The sequence below is a fragment of the Phodopus roborovskii genome, unplaced genomic scaffold (genome assembly GCF_943737965.1).
Source record: "Phodopus roborovskii unplaced genomic scaffold, PHOROB, whole genome shotgun sequence".
Lineage (NCBI taxonomy): Eukaryota > Metazoa > Chordata > Mammalia > Rodentia > Cricetidae > Phodopus > Phodopus roborovskii.
In genome coordinates this window covers 280124-292688 of record NW_026125965.1, presented here as the reverse complement: position 1 = coordinate 292688, position 12565 = coordinate 280124, and positions in this window count along the sequence as shown.

Sequence of the window (12565 nt, the reverse complement as noted above, 5' to 3'; positions counted from 1 at the left end):
GTCATTTGTGATTTAACTTTTAGTAATGTTACTTTTATAATTGTGGTTGCTGCTGTATTTCTGATATGAAGGTTGAGAATTGAGATTTCATCTTGGTGGTAGTCTTTAAGTTGAGGTATGTTTCATGTACTTAGCAGAAGTAGATCATCATATACATTCTATTAGCCACTGTATTATAATTAGGTATATTATATCCATTGATATAAGGGGATATTAATTATCTAATATTGTAAATTCTGTGAACATAGCTGTCTAAGCATTGTTATCGTTTATGCATTCATTTGTTTGTTATGTGTGAGTGTGTGCTTTCTTTGTGTGTGCCTTGTTTCCTGGATTACATATTCACTCAACTGTATTCTCCCCATATAGACCATGATAGCAATTTGCTCTACATGTCATAGAATGAAGAAAAGCTTATTTTAATTAAAAAAAAGAAATTGATTAAGGTAGAGACACAAGAATGGTATTGTCTCCATTGTGGAAACAAGAAAATTGTAGCAGATGATATATATCTATATATTCTATACAGATATATATATAGATATAGATAGATAGATAGATAGATAGATAGATAGATATAGATATATATCTATGTATTCATCAACTAAGTTGTCTGGCAATATTGTGAACTTTACAAAGATATGTAGTTTTTTTTTTTGTAAGAAGAGAAAATAAGTATAACCCACAGTTAGGGAAGGACATATATTAATATATAATGGGAGTATATGAATGGGTTATGTACTAGAATGTCACAGAATGCAACTTAATCATTGTCTCCTGGCAACCTGGTGGAATTCTGTATTCCCATATCGTGGCCTCAAGAAGAAAGATTATCTGAGGTGCTGTGTTATGATTGGTTAATTTACTCTCCCAAGATAAGTATTCTGTAGTCAAAATTACAGCAGGGCCAACAGCCCTGGAAGTTGTCCTACACTTGCCAGAATTATCCAAATCAAGAGTAGCTAATTTCACAGAATTGAATCTGGAAAAAAGATCAAAGACTTTTCTTGATGAAGAAGTAATACTAGAGATAAAAAAAATTAAAAGACTTAAATATATCTTTCAAACCATTGTTAACTTCCTTCAGGAAGGATTTAATTTACCTCTTACACTAGAATGAGGGAAACTGTGGTGGGCGTTTATTTTTATTGAGGCAGCTATCAAATTCATCTATCTGCTGGCCTCAAATATCATGGATATACAAGGTCAACAACAACTTTAAAGACAGTTCTCATTGTGGCTACATGACAACTTAAAGTGCAGTACCATTGTAAAAGCCAATATATATCTGTTACATATGCAGAAGTCTTTGGAACTGGCTCTTTGACTAATGTCATTGAGTTTTTTGCTAAGCTTTTTAGACTCTATGACAACTAACAATGAGGTTCTCTTCAACTTTCTCTATGTGTGTAACCCCAGGAATGATGTGAAGCAATTTGCCCTGGATGAATGCCCCATTTTGATGTAAATGAGAGTCTTATGCATACTTCAAGAACAATAACATTCTAGTGAATCAAGCTTAGAGTGACATTTCTGTTTGAGCCTTGCCACATTGGAGTCTTGTGGTAAGAATTAGAATGGGGATATGAAAATCTCAGGACCCTGTAGTGAAAATAGAGTGAACACAGCTTGGATTTGTATTTAAAATACTACTTATTTTTATCTTTTTTTTAACTTTTTTTTAACATATATTTATCTGATTTTCTTTTAAGGACATGAATTGAAGGCCATCTCAATTCATCTGGAAAGGGTAAGGGCAATTCCATGCACTTTTAAGATCTATAGAACCAAGGGCATTGAAGATTCCTAAAACATGGGTACCTCTAGAATTCTTCACCAATGCAAAAGAGCAATCACATTTTCCCATTTCTACTGTGGGCTATGCTTACAAAAGAACCAAAATAGTAATGACACAGGAGTCTAGGCATGGTGCTGCAGACAAAGGAAAATTTGTAATTGCTCACATCTTGTCTTCTTAGCTGAAAACTGATACTCCAGTTACACTGAAGTCCACTCAGTCTCCCTAAGCTATCTTAGTACATCCTGGCATTATGTCTTGAGATCACCACATGTCCTGAATGTTCTAGATGCTCCCCATTAAGCTCATGGTGAAATGTTCTTCCTATCAATTCTCATTTTTATTTTTGAGGTCATAATATTCTTACTTATTTATCCTCATTTACAGTAAAGGTAACCTCCCACTTACCTGTGCATTTTCTCCAATCTACCAAAATGCACCATTATAACAACATTAACATGAAATAAAATATCTGAATGTAAATGGGAACCCCACACAAACATCCAGTAGAAAATTAGTAATGTTGTCTGTCATAGAAACTGTATTCTTATGATAAAATAGCAATATTGTTTCTTCTTTTTATATTAAATAATAAAATTCTGAAATTCTTATTTATGTGCTTAATAGGACACGTCAATTTCTTCCATTTTTATTTATGACCATGTTTCTCATGAATTGTTAAGTAAAATGTTAGAAATGTACAATTATACACCACTGTTAATAAATAAGACCTATTTGAATATCTGTCCAATATCCAACTTTTACTACTTTGTTCCTGCCTGTCTTTAATTTCCGTTGTTCTCTTACAGATATTGAGATCTGGTTGTAAATAGCTTCATTGTATTTTGATACTTTATGACATTTCATTTTCCTTATTTAAATTCCTTTCAAATGAGAAGTGATCATTAATGACATTGCTGTATATTTTCATGTTAAATCATTTTTTCAAGTAACCCACATGTCAAATATACATGGTAGATGGTGTGTTTCAAGATTTTCTGTTTGTCTGTTTTTTCTTTGTTTCTTATCCTCTCCCATAGCAGATTCTCAAATAAGCTTATCTGATGCTAATTATACTTTTTCATCAATGACTAGGTGAAACTGAACGCATTTTGCTCCACTGTTTTAACTAGGGTTCAGATAATAGCAAAGGTGTCTACATTCTGTCCATGTCTAGATGTTGTTCAAGCATGCTTAGAGGTGTGGTACTTTACCTCCTACTCTAGTGTTAATGGTTTTGTTTCTGAATCCTGTGGACCATGTTCTTGAAATTAAGTAGTTTGATGGAACCTTCTGAATGTTTGGGCTCTGAAACCTCATATTAGTAGAGTGTCACACTATATTGGGAATTGGAAATGTGCACAATCTTCAACCAAACCATATTTCAACAGACTAATGCTTGGTGACCCAACTCTTGCCAAAAGTGCAGAAGATAATTTATGGCTACATGGGTGCCTGTCATTGACAACTAATTAGAACCATTTTCCTAACAGACTGTATAATATATGACCCTGGTTAAGAACCATTTAATTTTATTTCTAGTGAAAAGAAAAGTAAAACACAGATATATTTTTCTTGCAAATACACACATGATTGGCTTTAGATTTTTCTACAGGACTTTGAATTGTTGTAATCCCATTTTCACCTGGTTAGTATCATGGATCTTTCTGTCTTAACAGTCCATCTATATTTTTTTTACCTGATATGTACAAAATACTATTCATTATTCTTTGCAGAAAAAGCATGGATTCAAAACAGGAGTTGGATACTTGTCTCGATATATGGATTTGCAGTATGGAAAAGCTTGTTTTGCCACTCTCTCGATCTGGTACTTCTCTATTCCATTGCTGCTTTTTTATTTTCTTCATTTTTTTATTCTTGATTTTTCTTTAGCATCTATGTTAAGTCGTGTACTATCATTATTTTACTATGCCTTCTGTAAATATTTTTCTAGATGGGTTATTATTTTTCAATTTTGGTTCGCCTTCTCTAGATTCTTTTTGTATGATTAATTCATAATTGATTTTATGTGTATTACTTCATTATTCTCTGTTGTTGTAGGGATTATGATTTAAGACTAATTCAGTTCTTACATAACAGCCACAATTCAGAAACAGTCACAGACACACACACACACACACACACACACACACACACGAAGGGCTATCTGACCAAGTGGACATTGTTTCAACCTGAGCTGTAGCTGAAAGATGTAGCCATATAAGAATTCCCCTACATACTAACACGTCTGTCCCTTTCAATCCTGGAATGACCAACAGAACTGTTACTGTTATTGCCTGGTACTGGTTGCGAATTGTCACAGAACTATATTCCTGTTCAGTAAATACACAGGGATTAAACACAGACACCAACACAATCACACAACCTCAGAGACAGAAAGAGAAAGATAGATAGATGATAGATAGATAGATAGATAGATAGATAGATGATAGATAGATAGAGCAGGAAATATGTTCTAGGACTCCAGATAGTTCCCTGTGTTTAATTCACAATCCTCTCTATTGTAACAGCTGAGATAATGCATGGACAAGGCAGAGTAAGACAATGGGCTAATCAACATTTCACCCTGGTATTTCTCCCATGGTTTAAGGCAATATGAGCCAATTAGGCCTACAAAGGAGTATGCAAATCTGCATGGGTGCCCTGCTTTACAGAGAGGAAGCCTATCAAAGGAGGTGCCAACAGTAAAACCTGGACTGTCAGGGATAGTAACTACAGGCCTGCCAGGCATCATTGGTGACCATTCATTTCCCATGGAATTCTTGCCATTTCTATTTGGATTCATCATGAACAGACTCTTGTGATGCTAGTTTATAAGGTATCCATATGTTCGTTAGGGTAGTTCCTTCTAGACTTGTTGTAGAGTTCTGGTGTTGTAGATCGGAGCAGAACTTCTTTTAAACAGGTCTCATTTGCTGAATTATACCTGAAGCACAGCTCACTAAGAATGACATGCCTTAAAAAACCAAAGGAAAGCCACATGGAAGGCCTGGCAGATGAGAAGGAGAATGGATATCAAGAAAGGGGTTAAAGGTATTGCAGATATTTCGCTACAATGGCTATATGGTGCTGAGTCCCTGGGAATAGGTGAGAGATGCTGGACAGTGTGTGTGTTTTCCTGAAGTGAGCAGTGGGTGCCATTGACGAAGTTTATGCAAAATCAAGGTGTTTCCATGGGTGACTGTGTGCACAATGTGTGGGATGGTGCCCTGGGAAAGTCCAGCTATAATGCCAGGTACATCTCTGGAGGCAGAATACTTACAAAGAGTTCCATTTATTGTGCCAATTACAGCAGGCCTAGGATACCGGAGCATGAATGTCTTGTGGCACTGGAAGACAAGTTGAAGACACACAACCTTGGTCACCAGGGCACTGATCTGCCCAGATCACTCCCGGGCCAAAGATATGGCAGGAGAATCCTCCTATGTCCTGTGGGGGCAGCACCGGTAAAGTGTCCCTTGGTAGTCTATAACCTTGTATAGAGGAGATATGCTGAAAGGAAACACAAAACCATTCTTCTTGACAGCAGTAGAGCACTGGAAATGCCAATTACTAAAGCCATGAGTGGACTCCCTCAGTAGTTTCTGATTTCTATTTACAAGCCATTGTATCACATCCAGTATGACTAGCAATCTTTGGATCCAGATGATATACCATATTCAGTACAGAATTGATTTTCAGTGAACTGAAGAGAGCTGTTCATCTGACAAAACCTAGGGAGGCCATACTGCAAAATGTTGCGATCTTCCAAGATGGCCCTTAGAAGAAAATCATTGCAATTTTCCTAGAGACTACCTTGTCTAATCTCATCCAACTCAGCTTTCCACAAAATCTACTGTTCCATTAGCTGTGGGCCTCAAAGGGAACTCTCTAAGGGTGTTGTGTGGAGATGTTTGAGGAGTTGTGAATTTCTAGAAATGGAAGACTGTCACAGTCCTGTCACCGTCTATATGTTTCCCACAGAGTGGACTGATTCACCATATACAGACAACACACATGCACAACGCACAAACACACACACACACACACACACACACACACACAAATGGACTTCACCAGACATTGTGCCTACCTGAGCTGGAGTTAAAGCATTAATCCAAATAAGGATTCCTGTATATGACAACTAGTTATACCTTTCAATCTTTAGTTGTAAATAACTTACACACTGTTATCTCTCTGAGATTGCTTATTGTATGTCTGAGAACATAGGGAAAATAAGCAATTCTCAGTTGTAACAACAGGTTGCTTACAGCATATATCTAACCATGTCCAGCACAGGGACTTCCTCAAAATTCCAGGTGTCCCCACAGGAAACCCACAAGATGCCTTCATCCGTTGCACCCAGGGAACCAGAAAGGTGTAAAGAAAAAAGTGTCCATAGACAAAATGGAACAGCACATCAACCTCCATGTGAAACACCAAAACACCTGAATCTGCACATACACAGCCCTCTCCTGAATCTTATTCTTTCTATCCATGTATCTGTCAATCTTCATATCTACTTCCCCCATTACATGTGTCTGCCTCTATTGCTGGTTCCTATATACACTCGAATCCATGGCATCCTGGGCTTCTAGGCCAGTCTGGACCCAGAAGATACATCATCCTCTGTAGGGAAATGATTTTCAATACCCAAGAGAGAACCAGTCTACAATGAACATTGTCAAGCTACCAAAGCCCACCTTCAAATTGTTGATACCTTCTACGATGACTGATAGTTGAAGTGCACTGCCCCAGGCTCCAGGAGACAACCTAATCTAATATCTTCCATTTTTCCCGTCTACAAAAGTTCCTGAGGATACCTGCTGTAATATTGCAAAGGGCCCTTTGTGGGTATATTTTTGGAGATATGTAGGGAACTCTGAGCTCCTAGACATTCCAGGCATGGCACATACATGCAAGTTTCTCTATCCTATGCTCTCTCTCTCTCTCTCTCCCTTTTTCTCTCACTCCTTTTGTTTCTCTCTTGGGAGGGTATATTCCCCAAATGGGAAGAGATCAGGATCCCAACTAGAGGAAGCGCCAAGATCTGACTAAGCTAAGAATGGAGTATGGCAGTCACAGGGTTCTCCTAGCAGCTCTTCCACCACATCCTTCCCTTCACCTCACTCTACTATAATAAGGAAAATCAACAGACACAGAGACACAGGCAGCATCATAGTGGTTGCCAAAGCAGCATTTCTAGGGATGTCATCACACAATGTGTGGAGTTGTACACTCTTGGCTCTTCAGGTGAAGGTACCTCCATCAATACTTCCATAGCCTCTGTGTTCCTGGCCACCACAGAAGCCTCATCATGACTGCATTAATTGGTGGAGTATTATGACATCAGCCCAACAGAGTTCATTACAAAAGATCCTCTGATTATCTGATTACTAAATTATTGAATTTTTAAAATTAGTGATGACTTTGTCCTTCATTGCCGATTCTAGTCCATCCTCTCAGAAAAGGATGATGCAAAATCGTCCAGTATTTTAAATAATTTAATCATTTAATTATTAAAATATATTATTATATAATCAATTATCGTTGAATCTGTCAGGGTTCCTCAATATTTGAACACTGCTTCTTGCACAATCATCTGCTGTGTCAATTGGATAGCAATGAAAACACTAATCGACGATCCTATCATTTAAGTTAAAAAGTAAGTAAATAATTGGATGGTGCTGCATACTTAACTTCCATAAAATTGAACCAAGCTCCATCGGTTACCAATAAAGTAATAGTTAGATAATTAAATAATGACTCATAATTATATCCCAGGAAGGACTCGCCAGGCTGCAGTCATGAAGAGAAACATCATCACTGATTTAAACAAATAATATATAATCATAAAGTAATTGAATAATTATATCTTGTTACATAATTAAATCCTACATGGTGGAGTCAGACTGAATTTTTCCTGGAATAATGATTCATATTAACAATTAAATAAATAAATAATTTGATGTCCTTGTGTATTAACTTCCACAAGGTATGAACAAACTCAAAGTATCATGGCTGATACAATGATCTGTTTAAATAACTAAATCACCAAGTAATGAGATCATGTCACATCGTTAAACCCCACCATCTGACTCCAAAACTGACTTATGATCCATAAACTCATTGTCATTTTAAAACATTTAATTACATAATTAGATGATCTGGCATACTTGATCCTACAATATAAAACCAAACTTTTCTTCAATAGTAAGTGACCTAATTTTATTGTTAAATATGTACTACTCAAATAATATGATGGTGTGGCACATTTGACTCCCACAAGGAGACTCCAAACTCAAGTGATAACTGAGTAAATAATGATATATATTAATAATTAAAAGATTAAAAAATTAACTTAGGATGGTGTTTTATACTTGACTCCTACATGAATGGGCAATGCTCAAGACATCGTTGATTATTTAATCATGGATTTGAACATTAAATGAATGAATAATTAGACAATGTCTCATTATTCACCCATGAGGATATATCAAATTGATATCAAAACTTGTCGCGTCTACCTCAACCAGGATTGAAACAGGACCACGACTTTTCTTCAAGCAGTTTATTCAGGAACCTTGTACATCAGCTTCTGCTCCTCCCATCCCCAGGAAGCCCTTAAATATGCGCTCACTGCCCAATAAGCTCATGCCACCTTATGAACCCGGATAGGTCACAGAAGGTGGAAGCACACCAGCTCCATCAAAACACTTCCAAATAAGGCTTGTTTACAGCTAAGCTCTGACTACCTGGCATCCAACCAGGCTCCACCATGGGGCTGGCTTGTTTACAGCTAAGCTCTGACTACCTGGCATCCAGCCAGGCACCACCTTGGGGTTGTGGCTTCCCACACTCACTGATTTAAATAATTAAATACTGAAATGACACACCACAATTAAATTAAAAGCTGAATACAGACTCGACTCTTCCTCAAGTAGATATGGACAGATTTCAGTGATGAAATATTCAGATGCTTAGATTGTCCTGCACACATGACTGACACAAGGTGGCAGCAACTTCAGTGATCACATATTACATAATGAACCATTTTAATAATTAAATTATTAAATATTTAATTAGTTGGGCTGTTTTGCTTCATCAATTCCTGGGAGGACATGACAGCCTCTAATGTGGTGTTGCAGAAACTGTGATGATGGGCCCATACCTTTTGTAGCAGTACTGGCTACAATGTTTGTTTCAGCTGCAAATATGGAAGCAGTAGGGGTGTCACCAGCAGAGCTAAGATAGAGCAGCTCATCCTTGTACTGGGACATCATCCCTGGAGAGGACTCTGTGATGGTGCTGTTGTGCCACTGCTTTTCCTTCTCATATTACAGCACAAGGAATGTGAGGATGTGGAGCATGAGCAGGGAGTCAAACACACCAACCATCATGTTTACCTTGGTCGAGTCCTTTTACTTCTTCTCAGTGGTCATAGTGGAATCTTCTTGACTCAATCTTCCAGAATTCCTAGCACTCTGGGTGATGACTATGGCATTCAGAGTCTGCTGTGTCCATGGCTGCAACTTGAAATCACTAACCTCTTCCTTGACAGATAATGGCACCCTAAATTTAATCAATGTTGCCATCATCATTTAAAGAATTGAATAAGTCATTAACTCCCAACTCTCAAAATAAATAGGAGATTTGGCATGTAACTTCTAGGGAAGAATGGCCAGACTGCTGTCATGAAGGGTGACAGCATCATCGATTTAAACAATTAATCATAAGTGTGATGATATTGCATACTAAAATCCCCAAGTTGGAGCTTGACTGGACTCTTCATAGAATAGATGATATTATATATTTACTTCTCTTAACAATTTAAATAATTTTATTATGTAATTAGATGATCTGGCATACTTGATCCCACAAGGTGGCACCAAACTCCGGGTAACATGAATGACATAATCTTGTTTTATTTAACTAAATAATCCAAAAATGAGATGATATCACAACATTCACTTCCCAAAGATGCCTCCAAACCAGACTCATGAATGATGTTGTCATCATTGATTTAATAACTTAATTACATAATTAATTACATTGTCTTGCATACTTGACTCCCACAATGTGGTGCAAAAATTCACTGGTCATAGATCATCCATGTCCTATTTTAACAAATAAATGACTACATAATCAGAGGATGAGAAGGTTAGCCATACATGCAACCCACAAGTTGTCTCTTACTTGACTCCCACAGTATTGTGCCAAACTTCATGGATCATTGATTATTTAATCACAGATTTGAGTAGTAAAATGTGTAAATAATTAAAAGTTATTTTGTATCCAGGATTTAAGAGGACATCAGATATTTGGGCAGCTGCCTAATTAGAGATGAAATGCTATCCAGTTATATCCCTCAGTGCAATCTAAGAAATGGATTGGCACCTGTATGAATGAAGCTAATAATGGAAAATTAACCTTTTGTTGAATAATTATGAGCCTTTTTTATCTTAATTCATCGTTTTAATTCTTAGAGATGATGACATTCATCAACAAAAGTTTTGAACTGTTTTTCCATAGACAATATTTTCTTACTTAGCTAATCTTGAATTGGGTAATATTAACACGTGTAAGCCAACTTTTCAGGGATTTGGCTATGACTTGTTAAGGAGTATGTCCTTCCATTATTGCTGTCTTTAATAGTTTTTTTGAGATACTTAACTTGGGAGACTAAAATATCCAATGATAACCCTACATTTAAGCTGTTCTCTGATTCTTGTCCCATGAGACAAGAATACAGAATTTTAGCTGGGTTTCCAGGCAGCATTTATGATGCAACATTCTGTCACATTCTAGTGGACTTCCCACATGCTAAAATATGCTCAACCACTCATGTATTAATCTCATAACCTCACTGATTTTCTCCAAAATGCAAGGGATCTTTATGAGTTATACTTATTTTCAAACAACTACATGTGTATATTGATATACACATGAAAATGAAAGCGTCAGTATGCCACTCAACTACACTGATGTGTATCTAATCATATTTCCTTTTTTCCAATTTACTTGTTTCCAGAGAGGAGACAATGCCATTGGTTGCCTCTAACTTAATATTTTTCTATTTACTAAAATGAAACTAAACTTGTCTTCATTCTCTTAATGTTGGAACTGGTTAACCACATGGTATAGTTGAAAACATGGGAGAAAGTAGGAAAGTGAAGATTTGTAGCAATTTACAAAGGCACAAAGAGAAATAATTACCACACACACACACACACACACTGGACATAAAACTTAGAGACATGCAAAGAAATAGCTATAGTCACAGAGCTTCCATGCAGCAAGAACAAAGAGCATATTCTGGACTCTTGGAATTACTGAAAAAAAAATTTAGGAGGCCATCCTAAAGGTGCCTTTGCTCACAGACACCAGGAACAAGTCTAACGAATGAAGCATTCGTATACACAAGAGGTGGGATGAGTATTTTTCTTTTGGTTATTTGATGCACTATGTATGTTTATCATCATTTAGGGGGAATATAAGATAAAAAGCAATACTAACGTCAAATAATTTACATTGATATGGGCTTTGATTTTTTTTTACAAATGTAAAGTTGTTTTTGTTTTTGTACTGAATATGTTTCTCCTCTTGTTTAAGTTATTGCAATTATGGATCATATTTACAAATGAATGTGCTTCCCTCTCCTCCCCTTCTCTTTCTTCTATTTCCCTCTCCATTCACTGCCCCCAACTTCCCATGCTCTGGAGAACTTGTGCTTTTCCCCTTTTTTGAAGGACTTTGTATGATTCTCTTAAAATCTGCCTTGTATCCTAGGTTCTCTGATGGTGTAAATAATAGTCTGGTGATCCTTTGCTGTGGGACTAGGATGATTGAGTCAGGGGAAGATTAGAAGAGAGTATAAGAGGAAGAGAGAGAGAGAGAGAGAGAGAGAGAGAGAGAGAGAGAGAGAGAATGAAAGAGAGAGCAATTATAGGTTTGAAGAGAAAATTGAACATAGAGAAATTTCCAGAGACATACAAGACTGACCCCAACTAATGTTTTGAGCAACAGTGGAAACGCTACCATGAATGCCCTTCCCTGATAGTGAGATTGACAACTAACTTATCTGTCATCATGGAGTCCTCATATAGTAGCTAATGGAAACAGAAGTAAACACTGTGCCATACTGGGATCCAGATGCAGACAGGGAGGACAAGATTAGGCTGTAGAAACACAAAGACAGCTGATCTGAACAAGGAGGAGCTAATAGGCCCCCAGACTGATATTTGGGAATCCAGCACGGGACTTACTAAGACCCCCTGAACATGGTTCTCAGCCAGAAAGACTGAGCATTCTAAGGGAGTTCAGACAGTGAAACAAGGATATATTCTTGGTGCACAAAAGACCTATGGGTCACATCTACCATGGAGGGATACTCCCTTAACCTAGACACAGGAGAGAATTCCTAGTACCTACTTCAAATGATTTGACAGATTTACATGATCCCTCCTGGAAGGTGTCACCATATATGTGGAGTCAAGGGGGGTGAGAAGGGCAGTTGGTCTGGGGAGAAAGAGAGGGTGGGAGAGAGATAAAGTGGGAGTGACTGAGAGAGAGGGAAATGGGATTGATGTAAAAAATAAAATAAAGAAATTCATATTAAAAATGTAAAAAACAAAAGAAAGAAGAAAAATGCAATACTTTAATAATCTGATGATCAGAGAATCTTGTCTAATGAACTCTGTCAGGTGGACAACATGACACACAACCAAATTGCTGTATTCATGATGCATCAGTTGTGGTAGCCTGGAA